The sequence below is a fragment of the Triticum dicoccoides genome, chromosome 4A (assembly GCF_002162155.2).
Source record: "Triticum dicoccoides isolate Atlit2015 ecotype Zavitan chromosome 4A, WEW_v2.0, whole genome shotgun sequence".
NCBI lineage: Eukaryota > Viridiplantae > Streptophyta > Magnoliopsida > Poales > Poaceae > Triticum > Triticum dicoccoides.
In genome coordinates this window covers 636473463-636494794 of record NC_041386.1, presented here as the reverse complement: position 1 = coordinate 636494794, position 21332 = coordinate 636473463, and the positions used below count along the sequence as shown (strand labels likewise).

Genomic DNA, 21332 nt, shown 5'->3' with positions numbered 1-21332 from the left:
AGGAGTTCTTGCCTTCCTATGGGGAGCTTAAGAGGAGACACATTAAGCAGCTACCGCATTGCCCGATGTGTGGACATGACAATGAAACACTGTTTCACTCGCTTATGGAGTGTGACCACGCAAAACGTTTTTAGGAAGCAGCAGAACGCTTCTTTGGTATTGATATACCACGGTTACACCCATCGTCATGGTCTCGAGATCTGTTAGATCCTCGTTTGTTCAAGAAGGAGGTTGTGGCTATTATGATCACTGTGATGTGGGCGGTGTGGCACTCGAGAAACAATTATACTCATGGTGAGGTAGTATACCAGCCGGTCAAATCAATGGTGCTTATAGAAGAGATTATCAGGGCTCTGGAGATCCCTGAGAGGAGGAGGGCCCAAGTTACTACTCCCCGGAGGTGGCTACACCTGAGGATGGGTGGATAAAGGTCAACACCGATGGAGCTACGGACGCGGGTCTAGTATGTGGAGGGGCGGGCTTCCTTGCCCGAGATCATCATGGAGCCCTCGTTAGAGCAGGAGGATCACGATATGATGGAGTTACTGGTCCTTTATCCATTAAACTACTTGCATGCAGAGACACGATCCTAATGGCACGAGACATGGGCTTGCAGCAGGTGGTGGTGGAGACGGATTGTCAGGAGATCCAGCGACTCTGGGAGACACCTCAGAAGTCGACGTGTTTTCACCTCATCATGGAGATGAAGGAGATGTCTACTATTTTCCAGGGATTTAGACTACGGTTTGCGTGTCGCCAGACCAACATGGCGGCACACCGTCTAGGTAGGCATTCGTTAAAACTTTCTGTTGTTATGCACTTTTTTGATACTATCCTTGGGTGGCTGATTGATTGTTTGCAGTCAGACATGCTAGCGCCTAATGAATAAAGAGCCGGAAGGCGTTTTAGCTTCAAAAAAAAAGTACAAAGTAACCCCACCGCGGAGTCCCGAAAGAAGCCACCGCGACCGCGAAGCTAGGGTTTACGGCCACCCCATCCTCCCTCTCCCAGACGCGGCGGGGCACATGGCCGGCGCCCAAGGGTCGACGATGCCGGCAGCGGAGGCGGGGATGGACATTGAGCTCTCACGCGGGAGCTGGGCCCCAAACTTCGCGTTCGCGTTCGATTCAGAGCGCTTCTCCGACAAGGTGCTGCGGATAGAGATCGTCGCCAACAGTGAAGTTGCGGGAGGAGGATCCCTCACCGAACCGGCAAGCCAGCGCGCGGAGGAAGGTGCGTAAAGTGCAATGCCTTTTGGGCCGGGAGGTGAATGAATTCAATTCCTGTTTGTAATCGTACGTTTCTCTTGTAAAAATTTGCAATGGATTTGTGATGCTCCAATAAAAGAGGCGGATCTCCAAGTTTTGTGCTTGGCCTGATCGATGTGGTGTAAATGCAGTACTTTTCTGACACTGAAAACTTGGTTCACAGTATCGAGCTCAAATTTATTGAGGAAAAGTAGTTAGCAGATTATATGTTGTCCATACGTCAAATCTGTCAATTGTTATGTTGTCCATAATATGAGTCGGAGGGAGTATAAGACTTTGTCCTTTTTAAGTGTTGATAATATGTGCTACTATGCCCTTGCATATATTTGGAGAGGAGGGAGGGACTCCTAGATCTTTAGAATTCTACAGTCTCCACAACCATGTTCCATGTTAAACATTTAATCATTAAGGTTAACATTGGTCTGCCTTTTTCTTGTTCATCTCTGTTCTTTCTGCGTGTTGAAATGTTTAAGATATATCATTGGCCCTTGCTTGATGAGTGCTTACTTTTAAGTAGTACAAATACCTGATAGCTATCATTTTTAGACTGGATGACTTAGTTTCTGCTATTAAATCACATGGAATGCACTAACTAATTGGATACACTATAAAAATCTGGTGGGATGTTTTTTTACTTGACCATGGAATCATTTATGATTGCTGAGTGAGCTACCAGCATGGCCTCTATTGCTGGATGCAGCAGTGGGTGCACTCAGTTTTTGTGATTTTATTTCATATTTTTTGCCATATCGCTGATGAGTTATTTAATGAATCTGCACCCACGATAGAACCTGTTCCAAGAATTTTTAACAGCAAAGAACTTGTTTAAGTGATTCTCCATGTATCTTCTACTTTCCATGTTTAACCTTTATTTCTTTTATCTTGGTATATTTTCTCTTCCTCAACCATGCTAGGTACACCCAAAGTGGTCGGACCCTTCCCCGGACCCTGCGCAAGCGGGAGCTACATGCACCGGGTTGCCCTTTTTTCAACCATGCTAGGTACACAAGTTTTACGAGTAAGGACAATGAATATAAGTTCAGTGATTCTTTCTGCAAGTAGTAGCTTCTTTCACAAGGTAATTCTTATAAACTTTTTAAATACATATATTCTATAATCAGTTCATGGTTTCTAATAAGCTTCATAATTCTTAGCTTTTCTCAAATGGTATGAAAGAATCTGAGCAGACACATGCAACGCTTGAGATCGCTGATTCAGGTAATGTGTGATAACTCAAATGTGACATTCTTCCTCTTATAATTGTTTCTAATTATTACTGTGACTAGGACAAATGCCCGTGCGTTGCAACGGGCGTAGAGACTCGCAAAATCATATCCATGTGCTATTATGCACATAGCAAAAGTGCCCGTGTGTTGCAACGATACAAAATAACTAACAATTAGTACCTCCCTTCTCCACCATTGTTTAAATGAGTAGTAAATCTTCGCCGGTCGATTTTTTTAATTTTTTGTAGTAGTTCGGGTGTTGTTTTAAAATAATCACTTGAATAATTAGTATCACTTAATCTGTAATTATTTTAGAATTAGTAACACTCAAATAATTAGTATCACTTAATCTGTACTTATTTTAGAATTAGTAAAAAGTTTGGGTGTTGTTTTAAAATAATCAATCAAATAATTAGTATCACTTAATCGGTAATTATTTTAGAATTAGTAAAAAAAATACCGGTATATGTAGGGCGTATGCACGCTGCATGCATGCTGTAGCCAATCCTTGCAGACCTTCCCATTATGTGGTCTTTGCATATACTTTTTGATGAATAAATCTTTGAGTTCAGTTAATTGGTCTTGCCACACCTTCCTATTATATGGTCTTACTTTCTAAGAAATCCATCCGAATATCCCCTCTATACCCGAACATCCCATCAAATGCAAATAAAGGGCAGCTAGCCCAGCTGGTTCCGTCTCCTCGTCAGTTAAGCGGGTCGTGAGATCGATCCCCACAAGTGTTAGAGTACGTAATGGGCCTAATGGACCCATTAGTCTTAGGGTTAATTAAAGATAAGAGTCACTTGCTTAGGGGTCAAGTAAGCCTTGCTTGGGAGTCAAGTAAACCTCTCTATATAAAGAGAGGAGATGTATCAATCTAATCAAGTAAGAATTAAGAAGGAAATCCCTTCCATCTTGTCCGGCCGTGGGCAAAAGGCTCCCGGCCGGCCCTCTCGCGCCCTCCTTCTAGCAGCGCCATAACAATTTGGTATCAGGTAGCTCAGTTCCGATCATGTCTTCGTCGCCGCCCACCCCGTCGCTTCCGCTGCCGACCGTCACCACCTCGCTGCTGGCCATCTACACCGCGCCGCTGCTGTAGGATCGAAAGTATGTCTAGAGGGGGGGTGATTAGAATACTTGACCAAATAAAAACTTAACCTTTTCCCAATTTTAGTTCTTGGCAGATTTTAGCTAATTTAGGACAAGTCAAGCAATCATCACATGATTCAAGCAAGCATGCAAAGAGTATATAGGCAGCGGAAAGTAAAGCATGCAACTTGCAAGAATGTAAAGGGAAGGGTTTGGAGAATTCAAACGCAATCGGAGACACGGATGTTTTTCCCGTGGTTCGGATAGGTGGTGCTATCCTACATCCACCTTGATGGAGACTTCAACCCACGAAGGGTAACGGTTGCGAGAGTCCACACAGGGCTCCACCCAAGGGTAATGGTTGCGCGAGTCCACACAGGGCTCCACCCACGAAGGGTCCACGAAGAAGCAAACACCCACAAAGGGTCCACGAAGAAGCAACCTTGTCTATCCCACCATGGCCATCGCCCACACAGGACTTGCCTCACTAGCGGTAGATCTTCACGAAGTAGGCGATATCCTTGCCCTTACAAACTCCTTGGTTCAACTCCACAATCTTATCGGAGGCTCCCAAGTGACACCTAGCCAATCTAGGAGACACCACTCTCCAAGAAGTAACAAATGGTGTGTAGGTAATGAACTCCTTCTTCTTGTGCTTCAAATGATAGTCTCCCCAACACTCAACTCTCTCTCATAGGATTTGGATTTAGTGGAAAGAAGATTTGAGTGGAAAGCAACTTGGGAAGGCTAGAGATCAAGATTCATATGGTAGGAATGGAATATCTTGGTCTCAACACATGAGTAGGTGGTTCTCTCTCAGAACATATGAGTTGGAATGGTGTGTATGTTCTGATAGCTCTCTCTTCGAATGAGAAAGAGGTGGAGGGGTATATATAGCCTCCACACAAAATCCAACCGTTACACAGTTTTCCAATCTCGGTGGGACCGAATCAATAAACTCGGTCGGACCGAAAATGTAAACCTAGTGACCGTTAAAGATTTTCGGTGGGACTGACATGCAACTTGGTAGGACCGATATGGTTAGGGTTTGGGCATAACGTAATCTCGGTGAGACCGATTACACAAACTCGGTGAGACCGAATTTGGTAATTAGCTAACCAGAGAGTTGGTCAGGCAAACTCGGTGAGACCGATTTGCTCTTTCGGTGAGACCGAGTGGAACTCGGTGAGACCGAAAAGTTACAAAGGGGAAACACTGAGTTTACATTGCAATCTCGATGGGACCGATTCGCTCTTTCGGTGAGACCGAAAAGTTACGAAAGGGAAACAGAGAGTTTGCAATCCCATCTCGGTGAGACCGAGATCCTTATCGGTAGAACCGAATTGCTAGGGTTTGGCAGTGGCTAATGACAAGTGAAACTCGGTGGCGCCAGATAGGAAGAATCGGTAGGACCGAGTTTGGCTTAGGGTTTAGGTCATATGTGGATATGGGAAAGTAGTTGAGGGTTTTGGAGCATATCACTAAGCACATGAAGCAAGAGGCTCATTAAGCAACACCTCATCCCTCCTTGATAGTATTGGCTTTTCCTAAAGACTCAATGTGATCTTGGATCACTAAAATATAAAATGAAGAGTCTTGAGCTTTTGAGCTTGAGCCAATCCTTTGTCCTTAGCATTTTGAGGGTTCCACTTTCACATCCATGCCATGCCAATCATTGAGCTTTCCTGAAATAATCATCTTGGAATAGCATTAGCTCAATGAGCTATATGTTGTTATGAATTACCAAAATCACCTAGGGATAGTTGCACTTTCAATCTCCCCCTTTTTGGTAATTGATGAGAACATATAGATCAAAGCTTCGACAAATGATAATAAGCATGAAATATATCGTCGCTTTGAGAAGTATGTGATAAGTAAGAGCTCCCCCTAAACTTGTGCATATTTAAAATTTGCTTTGGACTGCAAATGCACAAGGAGTTAGAGTCATGGGTTACTCTTCCATGTCACATACATCTTGGTGGAGCGCTTAAAATGATAAGAATGAAATACATGCACTCATCACCAAGAAAAGTGAAAGATCACATAAGATAGATAAGATAATAGCATTCATCAAGCATTAAGTGTAGCTTATGATCAAACACATGATCATCAATGTCTCACAAATAATGACGTAGTATCTCAAGCACTCAAAAGCAAACAAGTTTGAAAAACCACCAAATAAAGCAGGAGAGAAAAGCAACACTCTCTCTCTCGAAGTCTATGATCTATACATCTTCTCCCCCTTTGGCAACAAGTTACCAAAAAGTTCCTAAAAAATGCATAGTGCTAGATCGACACTCAGGCTTGATCTTCTGGTGGTGGTGGAGTCCGGATCACTCCAAGGACGAAGGCTTCGGTAGACGCTGAAGTAGACGCTGGAGTTGGAGCTGAAGTAGATGCTGGAGCTGGTGGAACTGAGGCTGTAGCTGGTGATGAAGTGGTGGCTATGGTGTCAGCAGCTGGCACGGCAGATGACCTCGGGCCTCGTGGCACTCTGGCAAAGGCATGAGTGGTAGTCCTGCCTCTCCTCTCCTGCATGTCCCCCTGGAGCTGCTCCACTGCAGACTGAACTTCCGTTACTTTGACATCCAAGTCATAGAACTTCTGTTCCATGATTCTCTCTAGGCTCTGCTGATTCTGAGTGAGGGTGGCCAGACTTTGCTCAATCCTCAAGCGTGGATGCAATCAAGTAACCAAGCTGCTCTTGTTTGGTCTTCAAGAAGTATTCAGATGCCTCCTCTTGAGTTGGCATCTTGGCAGCTTTCTCCTTCCTTGCCCTCTCCTTCTTCGCGTATGCTTGGGCAAATGATGGCTCATTCTCAGTCATGACAACTTGATTGTCCTCGAAATCTGGACGGATGGGCAGGTGTTCCTTGTCCAATAAATATATGCCCGTGCCCATCTTGGAGTTAATGAGCTCCTGGATTTGAGGGGCATATCCGCAACTCCTCTTCTGATCTGCTGTAGTCCTTTTGATAGTTTCCACTATGAGGCTCATCACTTTGAACTTCTGAGGCACATCAAACACATGTAGCAAGTTGATGGCATGGCCTCTGATCATCTTGTGATCACCTGACTTGGGCAATAAGGTGTGCCTCAAGATCCAATTGATGGTTGGCAGTCCTGACAGAAGATAGTGCACTGAGCCAAATTTGAAAGTGTCAAGTGCCTCATTTGGAATTTCCTTATACATATTGGACATTGAGTTGTGGTCCATCTTCTTCTTGGCATATATGTTCATGTCATCATCATGCTCCTCTGGGGCATTAATCAACTTTGCCCATTCCTCAACACTAGATTGGTACCTCGTACCCTCAGACATCCATGTGATCCTCCCATCTGGATAAAAATGTGCCGTGGAGTAGAACTGCATTATAAGCTCCTCATTCCACTTTGTGAGCTTCTGCCCAACAAAGTCAGCTACTCCACAAGCTATGAAGCTGTCTTGCACTCCAGGATAGTGCTCTTCGTTTTCCTTGATATATTCCCAGTCGACCCATCTCATATCACATACAATGGGCTTCTTATCTAGCAGCACAATCTCATAGAAATCTTGCTGCTCCTTGGTGTGAAATCTGTAGTCCACAGCAGTCCTTCTCCTTGAAGCATATGGGTCTGCTTCTCTCCACTTCCTCATCCCTGAATCTCTCCTGAGCTTCATATCCTCAGCCACAGGATGAGCATCGTTGTGGTCTGGGATCTTGGGCTTTAGCTTTCTCAGGACATTCTCTTCCTCTTCTTCAGCAACAGTCTCAGGCACTGGGGCCTTGTTCTTCTCAGCTGCAGGAATGCTCCTTGTATTCCTCTTTGGTTTTGGCTTGGAGGCAGCTTTGGGCTTAGATGCAGTAGCCCCTGACCTTATTGCATCACCCATCAGCTTGGGTGCCTTGGGTGCTGGTGCAGCTACCTCTTCTTCCTCTTCCTCTTCCATGATGGAAGCTTTTCCTAGCACTCTGGCTACGGTCTTCTTGACCCTTTCCTTCCACTTCTTGCCTTCTGCAGCAACTGGCTCTTGGGGAGTGGGCTTCTCAGTTGAGGCTCTTGCCTTTGACATGGGCTGCCTGCCTGCTGGCCTTTTGATTTTCAGCCCTGGCTTTGTGCCTTGAGCTGGCTCAACTCTCTTGGAAGTGGCCTCTTTCTCTGCCACATAGTCCTCATCTTCGGAATCTGAAGTCCTCTTCTTCCTCTGTCTCGTGGCAGCCTTTGGCAAGTTGCTAGGGGTGCTCCTGCTGCCCTCATCTAAAGAACTTGAGGGACTAGTGCCCTCACTCATGTGCACCTGCTGCTCTGACATGTTTTGGCTATCACTTTGATCAGACATGCTGCAAACTGACTGCTGACCCTGTGAACAGATTATAGATGAGGTAGAAAGGATGAGCATCACAAAATGCAAAGATTTTTGCAAAAGAATGATCTAAAAACTTAGTTTTAGTTTCCCACTGAAATCATCTTGGATCTACCGATTTTCAAACTCGATGATACCGAAGCAGTTTTGGAACCTATACTAGTGAACTCGGTAGGACCGAGTCACAGTTCGGTGGCACCGAGACTGCTAGGGTTTCACAGAGTTCCAAAATCGGTCACACCGATAAGTAATTCTCGGTCAGACCGAGTCTCACTTGTGCAATGGCATAAGCCAAATCGGTGGGACCGAGTTTTTCAACTCGGTGGGTCCGAGATGGTTTCGGCGGAGACCTAAACCTAGAATTTTCGAATCAAACCTAATCTATGAGCGTTTTGACTGGATAGGAGTGTTTCAATCGTGGCAAGAATCATGAAGATCACAATGTGCTAGGAATCAGATTGGAGAATAGCACAAAGATCAAGTCCATACCCTAGTTCGGCGGGGACTTGCTATGGCAGCAACGGCGGGGCAGAATTCCCGTTGACAGCGACGGAGACCAGCGACTGGAGGCGGCTGGCGGCGAGAAGATGATCCGGAGACCACGAGGGCAGAGCAGGCTATCGCGCGGGCGAAGGGGTTCGGAGAAATTTCCAAAATTTTGCCCGTGACTATATATAGCTCGACCCTGTCGGTGTGACCGAGTGGAATAACTCGGTGGCACCGAGATTCATAACTGCAAGCAGTTACTGAAACTCGTTGTGACCGAAAGGTTCAAATCGGTTGCACCGAGATCGAAAACCTAGATCAACTTAATGATCTCGGTAGGACCGAAAGTGGAGTATCGGTCAGACCGAGAATCATAAAGAGGTTTTGGAAGTTTAAGTCTATGACGAATCGGGGACTCCGAGCGCTCCTCACACAGAGTGGTTCGAATCTGACTTGATCAAATTTTGTGATGCAGCATGAATAGAGTTTGAGACGAGAAAAGCATAGATAGCTAGAGGAGGTTCTTAGGCATTCTTGTCCATCCACTTGGCAAAAAGAAATAAAGCCGAACAATCAAAACAACAAGTGGATGTCCTCGAATGAGTAAAATATGCAACCAGCATGCTCACACAATAAGATGGCAAATGAAATATGTGACAAGGCATGCACAACCAATTCTAGCATCTATCAAGCAATTTGCGATGACTAGGTCATCTATATATGAGTATATTGACTTAGGAGTCAAGTGAGAACACTTGATCATAGGTCATACTCATCGTTTAAGCTCAAGTGGGGTTACCACTTTTACATAAAGCATTGTTGTGTTCACATCTTTAGAGTTGCTTTAGCTCAAGTCTTAGAGTAAAGCTCCCCCTAGATGTGATATCCCCCCTAAGAGGTATGAACTAACCTTGGGTTTTGTCGATGATGACTTCATGTAGATATTGAAGATGTGGATGCTCAATGTTGATGTAGATCTCTTGGAGCTATCCATTTGAGTGAATTGCACTTTCAATACCTACATGGGTTAGTCCCACAAGGAACAAACAAGGATATCCATAGACATAGAGTGATGCACACACAAGATGATGTCCATGAAAACTTTTAGGTTACCTTGTCCCTTGTCTTACCAACAAGAGGGTTTGTGACTCCTTGAACTAGTGCAAGATGTGGAAGTTGATTGCACTTGTTCTTGCCAAAATGATAAGAGTGAAGTATGTTGGCGGAGTCACCCTCAAGAACTCTCTAGTTCTTCTTCTTTTGGATCCACACCATCTTGATGGGAATTCTTGGAGTTGTAGTCGTACTTGATGAAGTGGAACTTGAAGTAGTCTTGGGAATCCACTTGACTAAGGTCTTAGGAGCTTCTTCAAATGCGTCAATTTCCTCTTGAAGCTTGTCCTTGCCTTTTTGCTTGTAGTCTTGTGGTGGAAGATCATCTTGAGCTTGTGTCCCCTTGAAAGAAGTATCATACTTCTCTTGTTGAGGAATAAACTTTGTCTTGGGGTATTGATCTTCTTCCCACTCAACTCCATTGGCATTGAACTTTCGTTCAAAACCAACACCTTGATTCTTCCGGTGCATTCCTTGCTTGCGCACAATTTCCTTGAATTGCTTACTCCCGACAAGGCTTTTGTACACTCCTTTCTCTATAATTCCCTTCAATAAACTATTTTCTTGCTCAAGTGTAACTTGGCTAAGAGAATCATTATTGGAATCAAGAGAACTACTAGAAGCAACAATATTGGATTTAATATGATCATTGTTACTGCTAGAGGAAGAATCTTTCTTATTACTAGACTTGACTTGAGGCATGTAAGTGGATAAGAGTAAACACTTGGCAATGTAAGAAGAACTTTTCTTGCGGAGATCATCATTGAATTCTTTTAAGAACTCATGCTCTTGCTCAAGATTGAGCTTCTCAAAGCGTAATTTCTCATGAGCTCTTAAAAGTTCTCGATGATCTTCGAAGATGATTTCATGAGCTAACTTAAGAGTGTTTAGTTCTTTAGTTAGGGCCTCAATCTTCTCCTTATCATTGTTATTCGTTTTATCTTGATTAGCATGTTTAATTGACATTTCATCATAGTATTCATCACTAGAGTTGTCAATAAGCAAATCATCACCTAACAAGTCATCTTCATCACTATTGAAATCAACATACTCGGGGTGTGTTACCTTAGGACCTTTGGCCATGAAGCATCTTCCAATTCCTTCATTTGGTGAGTCAAATATGTCGTAGGAGTTGGTTGACACAAGTGCTAGACCGGCAACACCTTCATCTTGAGTATCTTCGGAGTCGGAGTGATAACTTCTTTCGGAGTGGCTGTCGGAGTCAGAGTCGGATACCCATTCACCAACATGAGCTTGATGTCTTCGTCTTGTATAGCTCCTTGATGATTTTTCCTTCCTTTCCGAATCCTTGCTTCCCCGTGAGTATCTTCGTGCATAACGATCATCTCTACTCCTTCTCTCTCTTGGTGGTGATCCTTTGCTTCTTCTTTTTGGAGAATCTTCTCTTTTCTTGTAGGGAGCCGTACACTCATTGGAATAGTGTCCGGGTCTTCCACAATTGTAGCAGTTTCGCTCTCGACTAGAAGATCTTTTGTCATTGTAGGACCTTGACTTGAAGCTTCTATCTTTGCTTCTACTCTTGTAGAACTTGTTGAAGTTCTTCACCATTAAGCTCAATTCTTCATTGAAGTCTTGTTTCTCACTTGATGATGTAGGGGCTTCACATGAGGCTTTATAGGCACCACTTGATTTGTTGTGAAGTTCCTCTTTATCCTTAAGTGACATCTCATGAGCAACAATTTTTCCAATCACCTCCGTTGGCTTGAGATCTTTGTAATTGGGCATCATTTGGATCAATGTGCACACGGTATCATATTTTCTATCCAAGGCTCTTAGAATCTTCTTGATGATGAATCTATCGGTCATCTCTTCACTTCCTAAGCCGGCAATCTCATTTGTGATGAGAGCAAGCCTAGAGTACATTTCGGCGACACCTTGACCATCCTTCATCTTGAACTTGTCAAGTTGGCTTTGAAGCACATCCAACTTGGATTCCTTGACGGAGTCGGTACTTTCGTGCATATCAATCGAAGTGTCCCAAATTTCCTTTGCATTCTCAAGACGGCTGATTTTGTTGAATTCTTCGGGGCACAATCCATTGAAGAGAATATCACAAGCTTGAGCATTGTATTGCAACATCTTCAACTCATCCGCGGTAGCTTCACGGTTTGGTTCTCTCCCATCAAAGAAGTCACCTTGCAAACCAACACACACAATAGCCCAAACGGCGGGGTTATGTCCAAGAATATGCATTTTCATTTTATGCTTCCAACTAGCAAAATTAGTACCATCAAAGTAAGGACCTCTACGGTGATAATTTCCCTCGCTAGACGCCATACTCTCCTAGGTTGTGAAACCAAGGCTATGACCACCAAAGCTATGGAGATCAAAGCAAATGAAGACCAAAGCTCTGATACCACTTGTAGGATCAAAAGTATGTCTAGAGGGGGGTGATTAGACTACTTGACCAAATAAAAACTTAACCTTTTCCCAATTTTAGTTCTTGGCAGATTTTAGCTAATTTAGGACAAGTCAAGCAATCATCACATGATTCAAGCAAGCATGCAAAGAGTATATAGGCAGCGGAAAGTAAAGCATGCAACTTGCAAGAATGTAAAGCGAAGGGTTTGGAGAATTCAAATGCAATTGGAGACACGGATGTTTTTCCCGTGGTTCGGATAGGTGGTGCTATCCTACATCCACGTTGATGGAGACTTCAACCCACGAAGGGTAACGGTTGCGAGAGTCCACACAGGGCTCCGCCCAAGGGTAATGGTTGCGTGAGTCCACACAGGGCTCCACCCACGAAGGGTCCACGAAGAAGCAACCACCCACAAAGGGTCCACGAAGAAGCAACCTTGTCTATCCCACCATGGCCATCGCCCACACAGGACTTGCCTCACTAGCGGTAGATCTTCATGAAGTAGGCGATCTCCTTGCCCTTACAAACTCCTTGGTTCAACTCCACAATCTTGTCGGAGGCTCCCAAGTGACACCTAGCGAATCTAGGACACACCACTCTCCAAGAAGTAACAAATGGTGTGTAGGTAATGAACTCCTTGCTCTTGTGCTTCAAATGATAGTCTCCCCAACACTCAACTTTCTCTCTCATAGGATTTGGATTTAGTGGAAAGAAGATTTGAGTGGAAAGCAACTTGGGAAGGCTAGAGATCAAGATTCATATGGTAGGAATGGAATATCTTGGTCTCAACACATGAGTAGGTGGTTCTCTCTCAGAACATATGAATTGGAATGGTGTGTGTGTTCTGATAGCTCTCTCTTCGAATGAGAAGGAGGTGGAGGGGTATATATAGCCTCCACACAAAATCCAACCGTTACACACTTTTCCAATCTCGGTGGGACCGAATCAATAAACTCGGTCGGACCGAAAATGTAAACCTAGTGACCGTTAGAGATTTTCGATGGGACTGACATGCAACTCGGTAGGACCGATATGGTTAGGGTTTGGGCATAACGTAATCTCGGTGAGACCGATTACACAAACTCGGTGAGACCGAATTTGGTAATTAGCTAACCAGAGAGTTGGTCAGGCAAACTCGGTGGGACCGATTTGCTCTTTCGGTGAGACCGAAAAGTTACAAAGGGGAAACACTGAGTTTACATTACAATCTCGGTGGGACCGATTCGCTCTTTCGGTGAGACCAAAAAGTTACAAAAGGGAAACAGAGAGTTTGCAATCCCATCTCGGTGAGACCAAGATCCTTATCGGTAGAACCGAATTGCTAGTGTTTGGCAGTGGCTAATGACAAGTGAAACTCGGTGGCGCCAGATAGGAAGAATCGGTAGGACCGAGTTTGGCTTAGGGTTTAGGTCATATGTGGATATGGGAAAGTAGTTGAGGGTTTTGGAGCATATCACTAAGCACATGAAGCAAGAGGCTCATTAAGCAACACCTCATCCCTCCTTGATAGTATTGGCTTTTCCTAAAGACTCAATGTGATCTTGGATCACTAAAATATAAAATGAAGAGTCTTGAGCTTTTGAGCTTGAGCCAATCCTTTGTCCTTAGCATTTTGAGGGTTCCACTTTCACATCCATGCCATGTCAATCATTGAGCTTTCCTGAAATAATCATCTTGGAATAGCATTAGCTCAATGAGCTATATGTTATTATGAATTACCAAAACCACCTAGGGATAGTTGCACTTTCATCTGCCCTCCCTGTCCACGTCGCTGGTCGCATCCTCCGGCGCCGCCATCGCCCAGATGCCGGCGCCCTCCACCGCACCTCCGTCCGCCGTCTACACCCCGGAGGAGATCACCGGGGTCCTCAACGACCTTGTCACAGCCATCCAGGGGATCCGGCTGTACCCGGCCAGCCCCTACGGGCCGCCGCCGCCCCTGCCGTTGACCGCCACTGCCGGGCCGCCGGCCCTGTCGTGGTACTCGCCGCATCCAGGGGCCTCCGCGGCATTCGCTGGGACGCTGCTGCCCCAGCTGTAGCTGTCGCCCGCCGCCGCCCCGTAGTGGCCGCAGTGGCCGGCGCCGGCTCCCGCCGCGCCTCCAGCGCCCATCGTCGCCCCCGCGCCGCCGTGGCTGCCGTGGCAGCCGCCGCACCAAGCAGCCTTCGCCGCGCTCGCCGGACCACTACAGCAGCCACTGCAGCTTCCATCCATCGCCACCACCGCCCAGCCCTGGCTGCAGTGCCAGCCGCCGCTCCTGGCGGCCTCGCCCGGTGCTCCGCCGCAGCAGCCGCTGCTGCTGCCCGATGCGCCACCGCCGCAGCCGCTGCAGCTGCAACAGCCACCGCCGGTCAGCTCCGGCCCCGCATCGACCGCGCCGGCGGGAGTCCCGCTCCACCAAGTCCAGTCCCCGCCGTCGTCATCACCGCTTCCGTCTTGGATCGCTACCCGCCACGTGTTGACGGCGGTGAGGCTGCAGGCTACTGCACGCGGCCTCCTAGCGCGTCGGCGTGTGCGGGAGATGTGTGGTCTGCAGCTGCCGCTCCTCCAAGTTACCCTTCGCTGCGCAAAGGACCTTGATCTCATCCGCTGCGCCGGGGATCTTGGGCATGCGGTTTCCCCCACGGGCAGCGGGCATGCTGTTTTCCCCGCGGGCAGCGACCTCAAAGTCTGCGACATCGGCGGTTGGGGGGCGCACCCCTCCTCGTCATTCTCCATCGCAAGCCCTCCACTCTTTCCTGTGCGGTGCAGACCAACAGCCGTCCGGCAGGAAGAAGCCATGGTGTCACCGACAGCAGTGCACCACGTAGCACCACTGCATTCCGTCACCGGCCGCCGCGAGAGCGCCTCTGCTGGTCACTCTTGCGACCACTTCCAGGTGGTCCTACACATGCACTTCTTTTGTCTAGATGGTGTCCATGGGATCCAGGTGGCTATACACGTGCACGTCCGACGTGCGGATGGTGTGCACTTTTTGTTAAGGGGTCCAAAATAAAGTGTCCTAGTCCATTTCAGGTTGAGAATAATAAAACAAGCCGAGATGTAAAAGGCTTGTTTCTAGGTGTTAGGTTTGTGTTGCGTCGCTTCATGGTTATAAGTTGGTTAGGCTGCAGCTTGAGGACAAGCTGCATGTCCAGGTGTGGTGTAGTGTTAGAGTACGTAATGGGACTAATGGGCCCGTTAGTCTTAGAGTTAATTAGAGATAAGAGTCGCTTGCTTAGGGGTCAAGTAAGCCTTGCTTGGGAGTCAAGTAAACCTCTCTATATAAAAAGAGGAGATGTATCAATCTAATCAAGCAAGAATTAAGAAGGAAATCCCTTCCATCTTGCCCGGCCGTGGGCAAAAGGCTAGCCTGCTACTGCTCTCTCATCTTTCTCTTCACCCTTTTATCTTGAAGCCTCGCTCAAATTGTATGACAATGTAAGAACTTCACCAAACGCAAACAAAAAATCGAGTCACCGTTGCGAACTTGTGGTGTAACACCATAGCAATTTCATGTTTTTTGTATTAATGAAAAGGGAGAAAAAAACATGTTTGGAAGCCACTCAAAAGTGGCATTCAGGCGAGTTCCAATCTGCAAAATATGAAGGAATCAAATTAGAGAGAGAGAGAGATGAACACCGCCAACTGCATACTCCCTCCGTCCCAAAATTCTGGTCTTAGATTCATCTATATGCGAATGTATCTAATATTAAAACGTGACTTGATACATCCGTATTTAGACAAATTTAAGACAAGAATTTTAGGGAGAGAAGTGCATATTTCAATCCTGAACTCTTGCCCTAGTCTAATTTACAACCCTGAACTTTAATACCGTCTAAATTACAACCCCAAGTCTCAAAACCGGTCAGGATTCAACCCTCCCCTCCCTGTTGACCGGTTTTGACCTGGGGTGACCAATTTTGACTAGTCAACGGGTCCAATCAGCATGCCACGTCAGAATTTTTTTTCAAAATTTTAAGAAAAAGTAAATAAAAATCTATAAGATCAGGGAAAATATAAAAAGGCAAAATTCCGAAAAACTATTCGCGAAAAAGCTAGGGACAATAAAAAATATTTTTTTTCTGGAATTTGAGTTTTTGGGTTTTTTCTGGAAATTCGTTTTTTTATTTTCCGTGTTTTTCGGAAATTGAATTTCTTATTTCTTTTCCTGGATTTTCTTCGATTTTACAGGTTGTTTCCTTGGAAATTTTGCATTTTTTTACTGATGTGGCATGCTGACTGGACCTGTTGACTGGTCAAAACCGGTCAACCAGGTCAAAACCGGTCAACAGAGAGGGGAGGGTTGAATCCTAGCCAGTTTTGAGAGTTTGGGGTTGTAATTTAGATGATATTGAAGTTCGGAGTTGTAAATTAGACTAGGGCAAAAGTTGAGGATTGAAATATGCACTTCTCTCAATTTTAGGACGGAGGGAGTACAATTTAAGCGAGACAATCAATAACTCAAAGAACGAAATAAACTACTGATGCAAGTTTGAAGCCTGACCACTGAAAGAATTAGAACAGCCCGCAGGTTAGTCCACGCATAACATTCTATCCGATATCATCTATGCAAAGGAAGAAATACGTACAATATTAGTAGATTAGCCCAAGTAAATTCAATATATAATTTTAACATTATATTTTCATAATAGGGTCACACAAATGATAGTAGTATGTCGAGCTAGCAAGTTATGTCTCTGCATTCATTCAGATAGCCCACAAGATTGAGCAGAGCAATATTAATGTACTGTAGAACACACCAAACCTTTTTTTTTCTCTCTGTGGAACACACCGATCGTAACCAATTGATACAATATAAGATATGCAATGGTAAGTTAACCCAATCTCGCTAAATAATGCTCGGCCATCTAGCCAAGAACCACATGCACAGGCCATTGTTCATCTCTCTACTCAAAAACTATACATAAGTATTCGCAAGTGTATCGTTATATGTCAGGTTGTCGTTAAACTATGGTGTTGTCAGGTTTTCGCCCCATGACGTTCGTTTCGATGTCGGGCGAACGTAGTGGGTTTCCTGGCAGTGCCCGAACTTGCTGCATCTCTTTCCCTTTTCTCCTGTTTGTTTCTCGGAATAATGTATTTCCGTTCATTTGCAATAGAAAGGGATCATGCCCGGTTTGAAAAAAAAAGTGTATCGTTGTACAGGGTGCCAGGGCTTGCTGCCGACATGCATGGTGCCCACAGCGCGGAGTGCTGCTTCTGCGGCGTCTGTGGTGTACTGCCGGGCAGACGCTGCGGGGCCCTGCCTGCCGTGCGACGGCCACGTCCATGGCGCCAACATGCTCTCCTGCTGCCGAAGCCACGCACCCCGCTCTGGGACGCCTGCCGCACCATCGCCACTCATGACCCCTCCTTCCGCAGCGGCACCGCCCGGTTTCTCCGGTCGAATTGCGGCTATGAAGAGCAGCAGGATTGGAGGCTGTTGCAGGCGCCGTCGCTGCACCACCGTTTCACGGTGGAGGGCTACACCGGGTGCCTCTCTCGGCAGGAGAGCTCGCGGCGATCCTCGGTGTAGTCGGCTGTCGGCAACAAAACGGCTAGCAGGCCGGCCTCGAGTGCAACCGGCGCTGCTCGCCATTGGAGGCCGCGGGTGCGCGGACACGGCGCCGCCATCCTCGTCGGGAGAAAGAAGGAAGGGGCGCAGCGTGGACAACCACCGCCAAGCAGAACATAAGTGCCTCTACGTCCCCGCCAGGTTGTGCAGATGCACCACCCCAAAGTGGGTTCTCCGTAGTAGAGCACGTTGCCGGCGAGCTGCTCGGCCTGCAAGCATCAAGCCTATACACCACACATGCAGCAGCAGCATCACGCCAGCCGCGCAGACACGCAAAGCAGCACCAGGACGCGTCAGGCCAGAGACATGAACGTAACGCAGAGAGAAGAAGTAGACTACTGTCGTGCAGTTCACCTGGAGGCGGAGCGAGAGGAGCCCAGGCATATCCCCATTTGGCGAAGGCGTGTTCCGCGGGAGCGCTGGACTCCAGTGCGTGCTTCTGCTTGGACGCAAGCGGCGACCGCACGGACACACCGTTGCCGGTCCAACGATGGGGATCTTCGCCTGCGTGACTGCGTCAAGCGCATGGCCGCCGCCGGAGCTGAGCTTCCTAACACTAGTGAACGCCGTGCTTCCTCGATTCTTGCTGCTGATGCCGCTGCGTGGCCAAAGTCCCAACTCCGAAAATAACTTGACGCGGTGGCGACAGGCCGGATTGCGTTCACGGTGGTCCTCGAAGATGTTGGTAGCCTTGCGCAGCGCGAAGCTCTGGCAGGCGTTCTACACCTGCTCCTATCCCTGCACGGCGACGCACACCTCCAATGGGTCAACAGTCTGTCGCGCCGATCGCTGCCTCTGAATCGATTTCCACCAACATCAGCTAATTGGCGGCACCGGAGAAGGCCAGGATGGAGGGCCGGTCGGCCGGGCCGGGGCCTAGAGGTGATCTACAGCGAGGCGCGATGGCGAAGTGGGATGTTGGCGTCACCGGAATTTTGCAGACAGATGCAGCAACGTGTGGGTGGGCTAGAGGCGAGGAGAAAAATGGCAACGGAGAAAGCGAGCCATGCGGCGATGAGATTCTGGGGTAGCGGAGGAAGAGGCAGCGTTGCGGTGGGAGGAAGCGGGCCGCGACTCATCTCTTTTTATATGCATCTATGGCGGTGGTGGAGCCGTATGGATTTGACTCGACACTTCCAAACCCAAGCATGAAAAGATCAATATGTTCACGTAACAATCACTTAAAATATCAGCATACGCTAGAACTTACCATAAGCGGCGGCGATCTGTATATGCATGCAGGCAGCCGACTCAATCTAGGAAATCCACGCCCAACCAGCACATGCATGTGCCAGAGACAAAATTGGAAACCACCGCCCCATGCCGCAGAACACAACACATTGACCAGAAAAAACAAATCTAGAAACAAATTACTGAATGCACCCCGAAGCGTACCCTGTCAAATCCCCCAGTAAATAAGGTGGCAGCACCCCATTGGTCCGGTTTTCACTGATAGAAAAAATTCAAAAAAACCTGGTAAACTAAACCTGGCCAGGTTTAGTATATGTATAATTATGATTTTGTCCATACAAATTAGAAAAGCGTATTAGGGACAGATTTGTATTATTTTCTGTATTTTGAAACTAGAACATTGATTTCTTGTGATAATGGTTATTCTTATTTCACTTTTTCGCTTTTACTTACCAATGGATATTTTGTCTACACCGTACCTATAGCTTTCCTTAGTACCAAAAGTCAATAATCACATTTACATAATTTTTATTTGCATTCTACTTGGAACAGAGGAAAATGCCCTTATGGAGCTTTTGAGATTTATGTAACTGTGGAAAGTTAACAACAGCTGAGCCTGCTATTCTTCTAGACATCTTGATGGTTGCCAACAAATTCGAGGTTCCTTCTTGTGCAAGGGATTGCAGTCGGTTGCTCACAAGGTTGCCTATGACCACGGAATCTGCGCTGCTCTACCTAGAGCATCCATGGTCCATTTTAATTCCAGCTACTGTTCACCATTTGGTAGTTGCAGCCAAGGATTTTCTTGCTAAAAAGTACAGTGCTGTGCATAAGTGAGTGATCCCCTTTGGATGAAGCCAACTTTTCTTTCCTTTCCATAGAGAAGTGAAGTGTAGACATGGCTGTCACAGTTATCATGTTTGAAGTGTACTAAAGGCTTGGTTTGCATCATTTCAGGTTCCAAGATGAAGTGATGAACATGTCACTTGCTGGGATCGAAGCCATATTTTCAAGTACTGACCTACATGTAGTACATGAAGACTGCTTATACCGCCTGTTGCTCAAGTGGGTCCGTGCGCGGTACCCAGACCTGGAAGAAAGACGTAAGATCTTGAGTTCTCATTTAATTCCGCTGTTGCGCTTCAGCCATATGACCTATGGAATACTTTGGGAGATCTTAACATGCACTGATAATGACATAGACCATGAGAAAATAACTAAGGGTGTCACTGAGGTACTTCTTTGCAAAGCTTATCCAGCACACAGGCAGATGATCTTGCAGCATGTGGAACCTCTAGTCAGCAATTTGCAGAGCGAGCTTACAAGTGCAAGCATCTGAAAGTGGTTGCATTTGATCAACCCTGCCCACAGGTTATAGTTTACATGGATTTGAAGCGTGAGGAATGCTCCCAACTCTTCCCATCAGAACAGATATGCTCGCATCCATTCTATATTGCAGGTCAGGGTTTCATTCTTTTTGTACGATGTAACATGGTCGAGCAGAGTGGTTCATGCAGATTTGGCATCTTCTTATGTACCAATTTGAAGCTGAAGGATTCAACGGGTGTGTCGGTAAATTATGAGTTTGCGGCAAGGACAAGACCATCTGGGCACTTTGTGAGCAAGTACAATGCTAGCCACACCTTTACTGATAGGTCTTCAAGTGGATCCAGGGATTTCTTTTCGGTTCCATGGGTGACGTTCTTGGCTGATGACAACCCCTTCTTCATCGATGGAGTGCTGCATCTCAGACTTGATTTGAAGGTGGTGGAGCAGACATAACTGCAAACTTGATATCTTACCCAAAGTTAGGTCTGGCTTGCTTGTGATCCTTGCATAATCCGGCACATCGAGATGATTTGTGAGGTCATGGCAAACTAGGAAGAAAGAGCACGTCTTGTCAGCAGATTGTTTATACTTTAGCCACCGCGAACCAAATGTGTGTTGTTGTCAGAGTCTTATATCTGGGAGCTGCAAGAGGATAGCAGTAGTAGGTCCTTCCGTCCCTGGCAGTGTTTCGGTACGTATGTCTGTTGTTCCTTTTGATGGAATGGGTGAGGTTTCGCGTGCCATGCACCGGGAGGTGCATGCCACTTTGCTTTTCTTGTACTATCAGTGGAATCTGTATCCTGGACCTGGAGTTGCTTTTGTTTCTTAGGTTCGCTGTTTACCTTTTTCCTGAATCGAAGGTTCGCTGTTTACTTGGTAGGCTATTATGTTTCAAACATGGGAGCCTTTTCTATGTCTTATGATGCTTTTGTAAGTGCTCCTGTAAGCTGGAAACCCCAGCTAAACTCAGGGTCGAAGGCGCACTTGTTTGTCTCAAAATTGAAGTCCTTATAATGCCAATTGAATCGATGTTATTAGCTGTCAATTTGAACTTTTTGGTATGTACATGCCCCAATTTTGTGTTGTTCTTTGCTTGGAGATGCTCTTTGTGTTTGTATGCATCAGCAAGAAAGTGATGCTTTCCATTGTAGAAAAGTTACTGATCTTCTTTGTTTTCCTATATCAGGATGGAGAGGTCAATGGTCTTCACGTGATGTGTTGGGCAACCGGTTGTATGAGTTCCCTCAAATATCTCGTGACGCATATATAGAACTCCCTAACAGAAAATGCAAATGTTGTGGTGCCCGTTCCAAGAAAAACATTTTCTGCAACATAAAAAATG

The 21332-nt window shown here is 46.2% G+C and overlaps 1 pseudogene; it reads left to right on the top strand.

Moving 5' to 3' along the window:
• The first annotated feature begins 1025 nt into the window (after window positions 1-1025).
• On the top strand, window positions 1026-20587 carry LOC119289487 (annotated as a pseudogene).
• The last annotated feature ends 745 nt before the right edge of the window (window positions 20588-21332 follow it).